General features: G+C 38.0%; 1 protein-coding gene across 1 annotated transcript in view; it reads left to right on the top strand.

Annotated features, from left to right (window-relative positions):
• LOC134654495 (uncharacterized) overlaps positions 1-14,053 on the top strand; it is a 244,805-nt gene that overhangs the window by 215,270 nt on the left and 15,482 nt on the right. The window lies entirely within an intron of this gene.

Below are 14,053 nucleotides of genomic sequence, written 5' to 3'. Positions count from 1 at the left end.
ATGCTGATGACCTGGGACTATTGGCTCAAAACAAAAGGGACCTGGAAGCCATGGCTGGAATTGTGCAGCAGGAAGGGGAGAAGATAGGTCTCAGAATCAACCACCAGAAAACAGAATATCTCCATATGAAAAGGTACAAGAACACCAGAGTGAAAAGGGAGGACCTAGTAGTCGGACCTAGTAGTTGTGCCCATACAAAAAAATTATCAGGAGAGCCAAATTAACATCATACTAAAATTTCGTGAGATTTAACTGAAACCACTTTTTCCCTATGTTTGCTGCGGGGTCCTTTGAACAATAACAAGATGACATTGAACAAACTGCTATAACAATGACAAAGCGTATAAATCTGTTCGAGGAGTAATTCATTAATAAAATCCACTGTTTACATTGCTTTGCTGGTTGTCTCATGTAAGCGCAGGAGAGATTTAGCTTCAGGACCAGTATAATATAACCCATAGATTAGACATCGCTGTTATGGAGTTATGGGTTCATTTATGTAGGTCCCTAGTAGCTGTCAATGCGAACAAAACAATAAAATGTCATGGACATGTCTCCCCTATTCGCTGTAAAGTTCTCCGTGACGCTCAGCGGGAGTATATGATACATCGATAGACTGCAGACTCTGTATGGAGGCAGAGGAGACGCCCTTGCACATCCTCACAGAGTGCCCTTGCCTAATGCGCACTCATGACTTGATCCTGGTCATCCTGGGCAGATACAGTCATAATGAGCCCGGAGGAGTTAAAGTCTCTCGAGATCAAAAAGATCCTGCAGCTGTTTGATGTTGCAGGTTTGGATCGAGAGTTGTAGTAGGTGGCGATCACAATAGATCAGGGATGGTCGCAGTGATGCCTTATATAGCCCCTAACAACAAGAATAAGAATAATACATCGATAGAGACGCATTCACCGTGTTATCGCTGAACTTTCATAGATTGTACTGTCAATGAAAAGTAATAAAAACTGATTCGGGGTAATCAAACCCTCGCTCGGCAAACGACCAGAATCACATTGCTGAATCAAAAGCGGCATGACTTGAGACTTCGAAACATAAACATCTTTGCCAGTTCTCAACTCAAGCCCAATTTACGTTTCGAAATTAATGGTAAAGCGGTTCGCGAATATCGACACTTTCTTTTGTTTCACAGGCTTTTCATCCCGCACTTCAAATTTCAATGCCCTCGTGCAGAAAAGGTCTGTTTATCGTTATTGAAACAAATTTTGTGGCAAACAGAGGTTTTTGAGCCACGTTGAATGTATTTCAAATTCAAGGATCAAAGCAAACTGTGATATTGATTTTGTGCTTTCAACATAGGTAATAATGTTTGTCTTACACGTTTCAATGACAGCGATAAAGGGCCGCTTTTGGAAAAAAATGCTTTGTTGACTCCAAATTGTATGTAGAATTGTCTAGTTAATAAAATAAAAGTTGGTAAAAACTGATTTTATTCAGAATACACAAAGCTTTTTATTCATATGGCGATATATTTGGCGAAATATAATTTTAAACGACGCTTTAGGTATATTAAGTACAGTCAGCTGCAGAGAGAGCACTCTGCCCCTCTTTCTGCAGCTGACTGTACGTTAACGGTATGAACTTGCATTGCGTAGTCTAATACAATACAAGAATTTATAAGTAGGTATCTTGCGATTCTTGCGAAAACAAATATATCTCTACAAGGGCACAAAATAAGCATAATTTGTTATGAAATTGGCCAATTTTCGCCCGACCAACACTCAACGATGATAAAACAACAGTGCAGATAATTCAGAGGCACACATGCGTGAAATTTAATAAAACAGTGGGTGACCATGAAGATTTTATCATTTATATTTATCAATGATATTCTTAATTGGATTTGGTTTGGTTGGCTATTACGCCCGGCCCGAAGAGTTTAAGAAAGAAAATATGGTTAATATAACAACAAAAACGTAATATACCAACACTCTTCTTTTTATAGTCCTCAAAGAGTTTGTAGGAAGAAATATCCGTGAATAATGAACATTATATAGCGTGTCGGATCTAATTATATACCCACCATGGCGTCCGTCATCCATCGATCTCCTGAATAATTAATGAAAATGAAACGGGAAAATTATGAGGGCAATCCTTGTAGCTAATCGGAAAATAAGATCGATAAAAATGATTATTAGAGTGTTAAAATCTTGAAACTTTCCGTTTTATCCTTCTAAGAGCGTACAAATTTTTGTACATATTCCAAAAAATATTTTGAACTAACTAACTATTTTTTTGATCATTGAGTAGCTAAGGGTTCCAAATTCAAAAACAAAACAAATGCTTCTGGGTCTCAGGAGGACATCTTACACTTACGTGTAGGTTGGCCTAAGGGTCTGGACCCTTATGGATCTCTTTTAAAGACTAACTATGCGAGTGAGAAATAGTTTGGAAAAAGAAATATCATTGAAAATGTGGCAACATTGTTTCCACCTACTCCGTACCACATCGGCCGTCATCCAAACGATCTCCTGAATAATGAATGCGCTCGCAACGGGAAAAATATGAGGGGAATCTTTACCTAATTGGACGAGCAGATCGATTACACTAATCCCTGCGGATAGATTGCAACGCCATTGTCCAGTCCAGTGATATATGATGACAATGACCTATGGTGTAATTTTGTCGAGGTTTGTTGGGTGAGTGATGAAGTGGTTGTTTCTTGAGACAGTGCGTTAGAAAAAATACTATTTGTGCGTTGTATGTAAACCTACTTGTAGAGCATAGAGTCAAATATACTGCGAGCAATTTCCAATAACATGAATATCAGATTTAAGCCGCTAGTGCATACAAAGCCATAGGTATATGACAGTAATAATATTCAACTCTATTGATAGCTATTAAAGTTCAAATTTAAACAATTTTTTTTAGTAACTAGCACTAGACGGTGACACTTCACTTAGGTCAGATGGCAGTCGCTTTCGTAAAACTACGCCCACGCCAATTACTGGGATTAGTTGCCAAGCGGACCCCAGGCTCCCATGAGCCGTGGCAAAATGCCGGGACAACGCGAGGAAGATGATGATGACTAGACGGTGACACTTCCAAAGCCGTTTGTTTGGTTTTCGCAACTTCGTCCGCATAGAAATCTATAAAAATGTTCAACCCGCTTTAAAAAAAAAACTTTCTTAGTCGACGTTTATACGTAGGTAGTTATGCTAAGTTAAAATTTGAAGGTCCATAAAGAATCATTGATAGCGATGTGCCAAGAGAATTTTCAAAAATGTTGTTGTGAGTTGTGTGTTGTTTTTTCGAGTTGTTGTTGGTTGACTTGAAATATACGCTAAATGAGTGGCGTAAATGTTAAATTAAACATTCGTCAACAGTTAAGAACATTGAGTAATAAAATAATCTAATAATCCCTCAACGGGAACTTTCTGAGTGGAAACTTGCATGAGCATTTTCTCATGAATCTTCCAGAAATATTGTAAATTTTGAAAAAGTTCCGCAACTTGCACATTGGTAATCAATAATCTTCCTTTATTTTCGATATGCTCTAATATATCAGCTAACCGCAAAGACTGCGTTTTTGAGCACATCAATGAAACCCTTCTATTACTCTCAGAAGTCTCACACAAAGTAAAACTTAAATTGGCAACTTTACTCCCGTGTAAAAGTTTTTTTCCACCGTACACTATCCTGCGTAAGGGTTGTATAACTTACATACTCCGGAGATTTGTTCTTATCAGCACAGATTGGAAATAAATTGGTGTGGGAGTTGCTTTTGTAACAAGGTGAGAGAGGCAGCGTTAGCGATTTGGGAAGAGGAAACTAAGACTTTTTGTTTGACGAACAGCCCCCATATAACACCGCGTACCGCGTTCCTCGAATGTGTTTTCGCAATATTTCCAGTTTTGCTTTAAATTTAAATCGGTCACCTACTGCCATTTATACCTTCTTAACGTAAAATTCGACTTTATTGGCTGCCGTCATATGCACTAAAGCATGATAAAAGCATATTTAATTACACAAACGGGTCTCTCACGATTGAAATTAAAAAACACCCTAAAAATTTCAATCGAGAGGACGGGTACAAATTATCGTCTACTTGGGGACCAGTGATTCAAATGTTGAAACCAGCGGATATATCTTCGGACCAGTGTGCGGATGCTGTGAGTGTTGAGTGTCGTGCCGTGGACAATAAACAAGTTATCTTGTATTAGGCTCCGCGACCGCCGTAAATGTGGAATTCAATTGTTGACGCCACGCCACGCTTCGGCAGCTTTCCGGGGCAGCTATAGCTATACGGCCTCAAAATGTTGGAATAACGTGCCGCCGCCAATGAGGAACCTGCAAAGTATTTATAGTTTTAAAACGAAGCTTAAACAGTACATGCTTAGCCACCAACTTAGCCAGGAAACCTGCTTACACGATACAAGCTGCCTGTAGTTTCTGCTTGTACTTACCACTTAGATTACGTTCCCTTTGCATTGCCATGGCAAATTACGTTAGAAATTGCCATCAGTTGTCTGTTTGTACGTAGTTAAATCTGTGAGATCGATAAAATATTGATGTTGCTCATGAAATCGACCTGTCTTCTTCATTTAGTTTTTAGTTTAGTCTGCATAGTTGCCGCATGGCGCTAGCTGTCAGGCGTAATGTACGGCCAAGACGGGTTCGACCCAACATTGTACATAGTAATTTATTGTAATGTATTTTAATCTTTTTGCTGTCTTTGTCTTTTGTATGTTATATATTAATTTTGTTTTGTATTCATGTTACCTGTCGTGATTGTTTCACCGGATGGTCTCATCGGAAGATCAGCGCTGGAAGTCGCCAGCAACATGCTGAGATGAGACCATTTCGTGGCACTTTATCCTTTTATTCTCTGTTATATCTCTTGTCATCTCTTGTTATATCTCTGTTATATCTGTTATATCTGTTTCTATTTTGTGTTTGTGCTCACGAATAAAATTATTTCTATTCTATTCTATTCTATTCTAAACATTAAACTTTGGACGGGTAGCTGCAATTTCTTTGTCTACCCCGAACATTTTTATTAACTAATTTCGGGTAGTTTAGTGGTGTTTTATTAATATCTCCGTTGACATTTGTTGAGACGTCAGTCTTTCCGTGACCACAGCTGGTGCAACTCAGCTGAAACGTCGGAATTAAAGGTAAAAACAATGAAATTATATCGCGTTAGACCCGTTTGTGTAATTAAATATGTGTACAAAGCGCGAGAGTTTAAAGTGTTATATGATAAAAGCAATTAAGGCTAATTCTAATTTAATGCCGCCATCTAGTTTTAACATTTTTTAAACCATTTCTAAAGGCTTTTAGCATGCTTTAAATCTACAAAACACTTCCTTCCTTAAAAGCTCTCACTAAAACATTCTAATGTACGACCCTATTACTACTACATACTTCTTTTAAAAGTACTTCTCTAGCCTTCTATAAATTGGCATTTCTACCGTCACTTGCGGCACAGGGCTGGTCTACTAAAGGATTCCCCGTTAAATATACAGGGTGTTATCGCTAAGCCCCGGGGAACTGTGCGGCGGCTTATTAAATCTTTCAACTTGATTATTTTTCTACCCACGCCAGTGACTATAGATTTCAAAAATGTGCGAGGTTATGAGGCAGAATAAAGTTTCCCTTTTTATGTAATATGTAGAATAGTTTGAGCTCTTGAATTCGTACTAGTTTTGTGTTTGCTAGATACGTTTTCTACCGCTCGTATATACAGAGGCGGATAATGATATTTGGTTGTCTTAATACAGGGAATGTCATATATAATTACATATGTATTGTATTTATTTAGTACACAAACCACGTTATTTGTGACCTGGTATATTCTTACCCTAAAACAAAAAAAATCTAAGTAAAACACTTTTGGTTTGTCACACTTGTCATAATATCTGATAAGGGAACGATGTTACAATTAACGTTGTTTGATTGTACAAGTCATCTGTCCTTCTCAATTTTTCATCTCAATAATTACACAATTTTTTCCCTGAAATGTGACTAATATTTTTTTTCCTTCTTTCAGGTACAGTACCGACTGCAAGTAATCAGCAGAACGTAAAGGTATAACTAAAGGTTCTAAAATGGAATACTTTAGTGTAGGTAATAGCAGTGCTCTTTACACCGGTTCCTGAATACTCATCCGTACCATAGAGAAATATAGTAAGACAAGAGTGCTCACTCCATACATCAGTTAGACTATTAATTTCAGTGTCTACATCTAGCATCGAGTAGCGGAACTATCAGTACTGCTACTTGACAATAGATGTAGCACCGACCGGAAAGTCTTATCTCAACAGCATAAGACTTTCCGGTCGGTGCTACATCTATTGTCAAGTTAGCAGTACTGGTAGTTCCGCTACTCGATGCTAGATGCTAATAGTCTTTTTGGTACTAAAACTGATGTATGGAGTGAGCAATCTATGTATTTTTTCTCTATGTCCGTACTAGATAACCGGTACGAATGTAGCCGTTGATGACTTTCCGATATCCGGCCGGACCGGACTCGCCGGACCATTACACTGCATTAGGTGTGAAACGATCCTTTGAATTTACACGATTTTGTCGCATGCTGATACAATTTGGGTTATATTAAATTGTTACGGTTCATAGAGGAGGCAGTGCTGTGTTGAGTTAAATTAAAAGGTACCCAAATTAGACTTGTCTTGTTGAAATTTACTAAATGACAAAAACTCTTATATTTAGTTTCCTCTGTTCGTCTTTGATCGCTTTTGTTTTGGTTTAAAAAAACCCTTAAACAAATAAAAAAATGATGGATTGGTATTTACTTTTACCGGTATATTTTAACCTGGTTAGAGTCTGTTCGGAAAGAGAAGAGTCGTGGATTGTATTGGGCCCCATACATTCCACGACTCTTATCTTTCCGCACAGACTCTACATGTTAATTTTAGTAGATTTTAAAGAAAAAAAAGATAAAAAAATTATTGTTCGTGACGATCACAAAACATGTACGGGCATATCGGTACAACAACGGCAAGAAAAGAAGAAATCAATAAGTGTGCATCACGAAATGGACCCATCTCAGCATAATGCTAGCTATAAAGCCAGCGCTGGTCTTCCGTGCACTGTTCAACATTATAAGTAAGTACTACTAACAAATCTGTAATCGCGCCAGTGTTATTAATTAGTAACCAAGAATGGAGCCGTTTACTGGAGCACCTCCCTTGGCTCCAATATCTAATGTATGCACACTTGCACAGCCTTATTAGGCTTAGTGAATGTCTCCTAGACCTTAATACGTATTAGGACCTAGAATTATGTCACGGACGTGTCCTTTAACGAATTTTCCCGAGAATGATACCTGAATATAGATACTACCTATATAATTAGAACAAGATATGCCGCTTTTAATTTTCACCAGAGGTAAAAAGTTTTTCGAAAAGTTCCGCCGCCGGTTTGAAATACAAGATTAAATACTTTCTATAAACGAAGCTACAAATCCCGTCAACTTTAATGACACAAAAGATGAAAAACAATAAAAGCTATAAAAAGTGCCAACCCTAAGCGAAAGTTTTCAGAGCAAAAAACTGTTCAAGTTATAAAATTCACGGATCGTCAGACAACGGCGCGCCTTTGACAAAGTTCCAGGGTTGTCAGACAATGGGCCCTTATTCTGCGTTAGCTTATCTACGTTTGTTTTTCCTTATAATAATAAAATTACTGTAGCAATTACAGAAACTTAAATGGCTTCTGTGTAAAAAAACTTCGTTTTTTGGCACAAAATTTGTTATTGGTGGCTAATTAAAGTTGTCAAAATCGTATTTTAAACTACAGGCAACAATTATAAGCATTGTTTAAATAATTCGGTATAATGTTTCTGTAATTAGTGCTATCATCTGCTACACCAGCGTGAGCGGCCTTTATTCATACTTATAATATTAAATATGCATAAGTGTCTTTGCGTGTCTGTTAACTTTTCACGGCTGAACCTATTTTGATTAAAATTATTAAATCTGGCACGTAATAGAAAGTTAAAGCATTTTGGGGATCGCTGCGTGGCCAGCTAGTCGTGACACTCGTGACATAGGTATTTTTTATGTTTTATAGTGCCTCAATTTTGCCTGTCAATTTTATTATTCTATTTTCATACTATAGTTTGTCAAAGGACTGTCTCATTTCAAACATAGACAGAGTGAATCATACTATCTTTGTCTTACACTAGTATTAGTACCCAAAAGAAAAGGATGAGTATAGTTTTTTTTGTTCTTATTTACTGACAAATTGGTTTGACCAACTATAGTAAGGCTATTTTTAAGTAACCGTATTTTATGATATTTTTTTTTGTGTAAGGCTTACCTCGTCAGCTAAAGTAGTAAACTCCTCCGGAGGAGTTACGACTGTTACGAGCTTTACCTGCCAACTTTAGTTATTTTTGGTTAAGGTAGCAACTCCCTAATGTCAAGTCCATAACAAGAAAAAAAAAACCCTAATGTGTTTGAAATGGAGTTACGAGGTTTGTTACTTAAACCGAAGCTATATACTTCAAACCAATGTGCAGTCACCACACGCGATTCTTAAGCCATTTAGGGTCCTTGCTAAATTGGAAATTCTATAGCGTAAGTATTGAACAACCAATTTAGCTAGGACCCTAAAGACCCTAGGGCGCAACAATCGCGGAGCGTGATGGTACATGACATGGTACTCTATATATCTCAGGACGGGCCTTACGGGCACTAAAATGGTACTAGTTCAGCGGTGTCACTCACGAATTCAAACAAATCGTGCAGTCTAAAGCAACTAGTTGCGACCAATCGCGCGCGTAATGCGAACTCATCAACCAATCGCGTTGTAGCGGTGTCACACCGCTGTACTGGCCATTTATGCCCCATTCTTATTGCCCGTAAGGCCAGTCCTGAGATAACGCAATGCACGTCGGTATGAAAGCACGAGCAGCCGTGGTTTTCCAATAATCTTTTGTGTAAGAGTGCTGTCACACGCTTGAACGGACGCAATCAGCACCGACGGGAACAATACGAGTAATTCCTATACCAGCCAGTTGTACTGCAGTTGTTGTTTCGGACTGACCAGCATAACAACCGCAAGTGAGATTGGAAAACATCGCTCTTCGCGACAACATTTCTTTCTTCACTTAAGGGGCCCACTGATTAGCAGTCCGCCGGACGGTATCGGCCTTTCAGTTAGAACAAAAATTTGACAGGTCCGAACAACTGACAGGCCGATACCGTCCGGCGGACTGTTAATCAGTGGGCCCCTTTAGATGGTTGGCAGTCCTCAACTGTACGTGCGTTCCTCCAGTAAGTTCCTGCCTGCATCTCTGTGGAATGAACTATGGCCTGCTGTATTTCCGGTCCGTTACAACATTTAAACCTTCTAGAAGAGAGCGTACAACCATCTTTAGGTTCATCAGGTTTCGGGTGTCCATGTGTGACGGTAATTCTAACTGCTTACCATTAGGCGATTCGTCTGCAGCTTAGTTTAAAGGAGCCCACTGATTACCAGTCCGACGGACGATATCGGCCTGTCAGTTAGAACAAAAAGTTGACAGCTCCGAACAACTGACAGCCCGATATCGTCCGGCGGACTGGTAATCAGTGGGCCCCTTATAAAATTAGCGACGTGAGGTTCCGCATCCAATGTGAAAGCCGCCTAACTTTTCCGTTGACGCAATCATCCAATATTGAGCAACACAATTAGCTAAGTACCAATCTATTTTGCCAGTAATTGGCAGGTCGACTGGCACTCGATATCCACTTTCCTTGTAAATTAGGTCGTGTGTCCTCATTAGCCCTCATTGTATTTTACGCGGATCAGTTGGCGCAGTGTTGCAAATTTGCGACGTAGGTAATACCTACTCGGTTTTAAAGAAAACACTAGTTTTGGATTTAGATGAGAATACGTTGTTGTTTAAAAAAAACTTAAAGAAAATACTTTAAAAACGTATCTGTTTTTTTTAATAAATATCATCATCATATCATAAATATCAATATCTTGCAAATATGTTTAAACGGGGAGTCTCGTATCTCGTATGGCTTACACGACAGAAATTAATAAATATATGTATATCTATTTTTGTAATGTTTTAATGTATTTTTATGGGTTTGCTGTCCTATATGGACCACAACGCTGGCTTCATAGCCAGCAATCTAGCATTATGCTGGGTTGGGTCCATTTCGTGATGCGCCCTTAATGTTCTGTTTCCCTGCTTTTGTTGTCTGTACATGTTCGTACAATGTTTTGTGATTGCCTTTTATCTTTATCTTGTATCCTTTATTCTCCCTAAGCGTACTCCGGTTCACTTGAGATGATTGTCTTCACCGATTGTCACTTCCAATCTTAATTCAGCTAAGATCTAACCCATTCATACGGCTCAGTGAACCAACGAGGCTACGGGAAACATCTAAATCCAAACATTATTTTTCTACGTCCCTGTCACTCGAAGCAAGAGCGACAGAAATGGACATACCTAGTCTTAGAATTTCGCGATAACCGTTCAGTTCTTGAAGAAATGGCGCGTATTAACGGCTTCCAATCTACTAACCCACAAACATTATCATTAGGCTTAATCACTTGTGAATAAATAACTGGCCCCGATATCTGTGGCCGTAGCCAAGATGACAATCGAGTATCGACAAAGTCCAAGCGCCTATCGAAAAGTAATAAGTTTTTGGCGAAAATTTAATTTTCGATCCATGCTTTTATCGATGACTGTACTTTTCTTTCAGGTAACTAATACCTACTGATTGAGGGTAATTGTGCTGCAACAGTTTTTATGTATAAAAACTATAACACAACATCATTTAAGTGTTACAATACAACGATGGCAGTAGTGATGATCTTCTTTAAATCGGCCTATATATCTACTACAATATAATAAATATCTGGGAGACCGAGCTTTGCTCGGAAAACATAGAAAAACTCAAAAATGCGCGTTTTCCCAGAGATAAAACTTAGCTAGATCGATTGTTCGCCCCCGGAAACGCCCACATACCTAAGAGCCGTTCCCGGGATCCCCGAAATATTTATAGATTTTAAATTTTGGAGATAAGGCACATTTTCCGGTACGCAACGAACAAGCATAGGCGTTGAAACGTTAGGTACTCTTCTAGTCGAGCCAATCTGTTAATACCACTTACAAAATCTCGTAAAACCTAATCAAAAGAAAGTTAGCATTGTGAACAATACTTACTACTTACTAATTAGTAGTCCAAAGGCCGACGCGCCATAATGAAACAGAACACAAGTCAGTCAGTACTCTGACTTCATTAATTGTCTTTAGGTACAGTGAAGTGTAAAATTATGGGTGCACAACTGCACACATCATACTCAAAAATATGTCCCATAGCTCTTATGTCAGCGAATTCAGGACTATGGGAGATAATTTTAAGTAATGCACCCATATTTTTACACTTCACTGTACATTTGCATGTGAAGCCTTAGCAGCTATGGGACACATTTGTTTATGTCAAATATCAAAGACAGTGTCAAAGTGTTATTTATAAATTGTATCACATTGATTTCTGACACAATGATTGTATTGTTTAAGAATAATAAATAAATAAATATAGAGTTTGAATGTTAGGGCACTACAAATGTTCCTCACCGTATCCTAGGTGATGTGATATTTCTTACAAGAAATATCTGGGAGACCGATCTTTGCTCGGAAAACATATAAAACCTCAAAAACGCGTATTTTCCCAGAGATACGATCGATTTTTCGCCCCTAAAACCCCCATATAGCAAAATTTCATCGAAATCGGTAGAGCCGTTTCCGAGATCTCCGAAATATATATATAATTAAATATATGTACAAAGAATAGCTCATTTAAAGGTATAAGATTATGTCGTTGATATATGAACTCAAGTCTCAATATGAAGTTAAGATACTGATTATATCCTAACTGTGCCAAGGCGTACTAAACACATTAACAAGTCATGCAATGAATTAGAAAAGCTTAATTAAAAATGAAAACGGATGTTTCGTACTGTAATTAGATCAAGAAAGTTTGCTGGCGTATCGTTCATAACTCATAACTATATTAAATGGATGGCGTGAACGTAGAAACATCTTGTTAGGGTTCCGTACCCAAAGGGTAAAAAGAGGACCCTATTACTAAGACTCCGCGCTGTCTGCCCGTCCGTCCGTCCGTCTGTCTGTCACTAGGCTGTATCTCATGAACTGTGATAGCTAGACAGTTGAAAGTTTCACACCAGATGTATTTCTTAAGTGGCTCCCATACAACAAACGTGATTTACTGCCGTTTTTTGCGTAATGGTACGGAACCCTTCGTGCGCGAGTCCAACTCACACTTAGCCAGTTTTTCTTTAGCTGCTTGGGTTTCTGCCAGCTATATACTTATTGAGCAGCGAGGATCTCATTAGAGCTTCCATTTCCATAGTCAAAAAAGTCAAGATTTTTTTTATGTGACGTTTACAATTCAGTTACAGTCAGTATCAAAAGTAACGGTACGCGTCAAGTATCTACAATTTTGTCATTCTCTTACATCTTAACAAAACGAGACATGTCTATATACCTACCTATGTCACATATCTGATAATTTAGTAAGTATATATATACTTAATGTTATATTTCTAAGCAAAATTAACGTGTTTAACTTCAAAAAAATGTCTACTAACATTTTACGCGACAACTATATAGCTATGCAATTTAAAATGGAGTGTAATAGCATTGTAATAGGGACCATCATTCGCCGCGAGAAGTAGGTATAATCATAGAGAAAAAATACATAGATTGCTCACTCCATACATCAGTTTTAGTACCAAAAAGACAATTAGCATCTAGCGTCGAGTAGTCTTATGCTGTTGAGATAAGACTTTTCGGTCGGTGCTACATCTATTGTCAAGTAGCAGTACTGATAGTTCCGCTACTCGATGCTAGATGTAGACACTGAAATTAATAGTCTAACTGATGTATGGAGTGAGCACTCTTGTCTTACTATATTTCTCTATGGTATAATAAACTGATTTATCCACACGTTCTTACTAGTGTTTTTAATACTCTACCATTTATCCTTACATTGTCGAAGCCAATCATTGTATATCTCCAGACCTCTCGTATTTATCCCGGCGTTGATTGTGATAGCTGATTAAGCCACGGGTTAATGACCCGGGAATTATATCAATAAAACGTAACGAGTTAGAATTGATTTAATAGCTCGGTTATTAGTTTAATAGAAATACGGGGCCGGCGGGCGCCGGTTGCGCGGCTCATAAAGGTTACATTCCAATTAGGACTACGTTGCAGCAGCAAAATACATTGTCGACCTTTTTAATAAAAGAGTTTGACATATGAATCTTAATATCAATGAATTTATTATAAAAATATTATATACAATTAACATTAATAGTAGCGGATGAAACAACACACCAAAAGTCAGCCACCCTGGAAGTGGAATACTTTTTCAAATAGAGTTAAGAAATCTTAAAAGTCCGCATTCAGAAATATCTGTTAGAGTCTAACGGTTCTACATATACATAGAGACATTTCTCTTTTTGTTATGCTGTTACATAATTGTAGATACTTTTGACGCGTAGTCTGATCCTACTTTTGATGCTGACTGTACATTTGTTTGACTTTTTTGATTATTGTATAAACTAGTATTGTACATTATGAGTCAGAGGGCAAAAAACAGATTTCATTCAAATTATTCGATGCTCCTAACTCTTATAATAATTAAAAGTTCGAAAAATCAAACTTAGGAGCATTGTGTCAAAATATTTTTAGTAATGTTAATATTCAGAGCAGTATTCAGAGAGGAAAATGAGGACTACGTTTGTATGAAAAGGCTATTTCGCGCAGTTCTCCACTTTCGTCTTAATGTATATGATAAAAAATTACATAGTATAAAACATAGTCGCTTCCCGCTGTCTGTCTATCCCTATGTAGGTATGCTTAGATCTTTAACCCTTTAACCGCCATAGAATTTGTCATCGAGCGTGCTCGTGTCACCGGGGGGTACGAAGTTACACGAAGTTTTGTCTTATTTATCAGACTGCGGCGAAATGAGCCCGATTTTGTATGTCTTTTGTATATCAGTCTACGGCGGTTAAAAGGTTATTGTAGTGTATG

Source organism: Cydia amplana, chromosome 15 (assembly GCF_948474715.1).
Source record: "Cydia amplana chromosome 15, ilCydAmpl1.1, whole genome shotgun sequence".
NCBI lineage: Eukaryota > Metazoa > Arthropoda > Insecta > Lepidoptera > Tortricidae > Cydia > Cydia amplana.
Note: the sequence above shows the minus strand (reverse complement) of the source record. Positions and strands in the feature narration are given on the sequence as shown.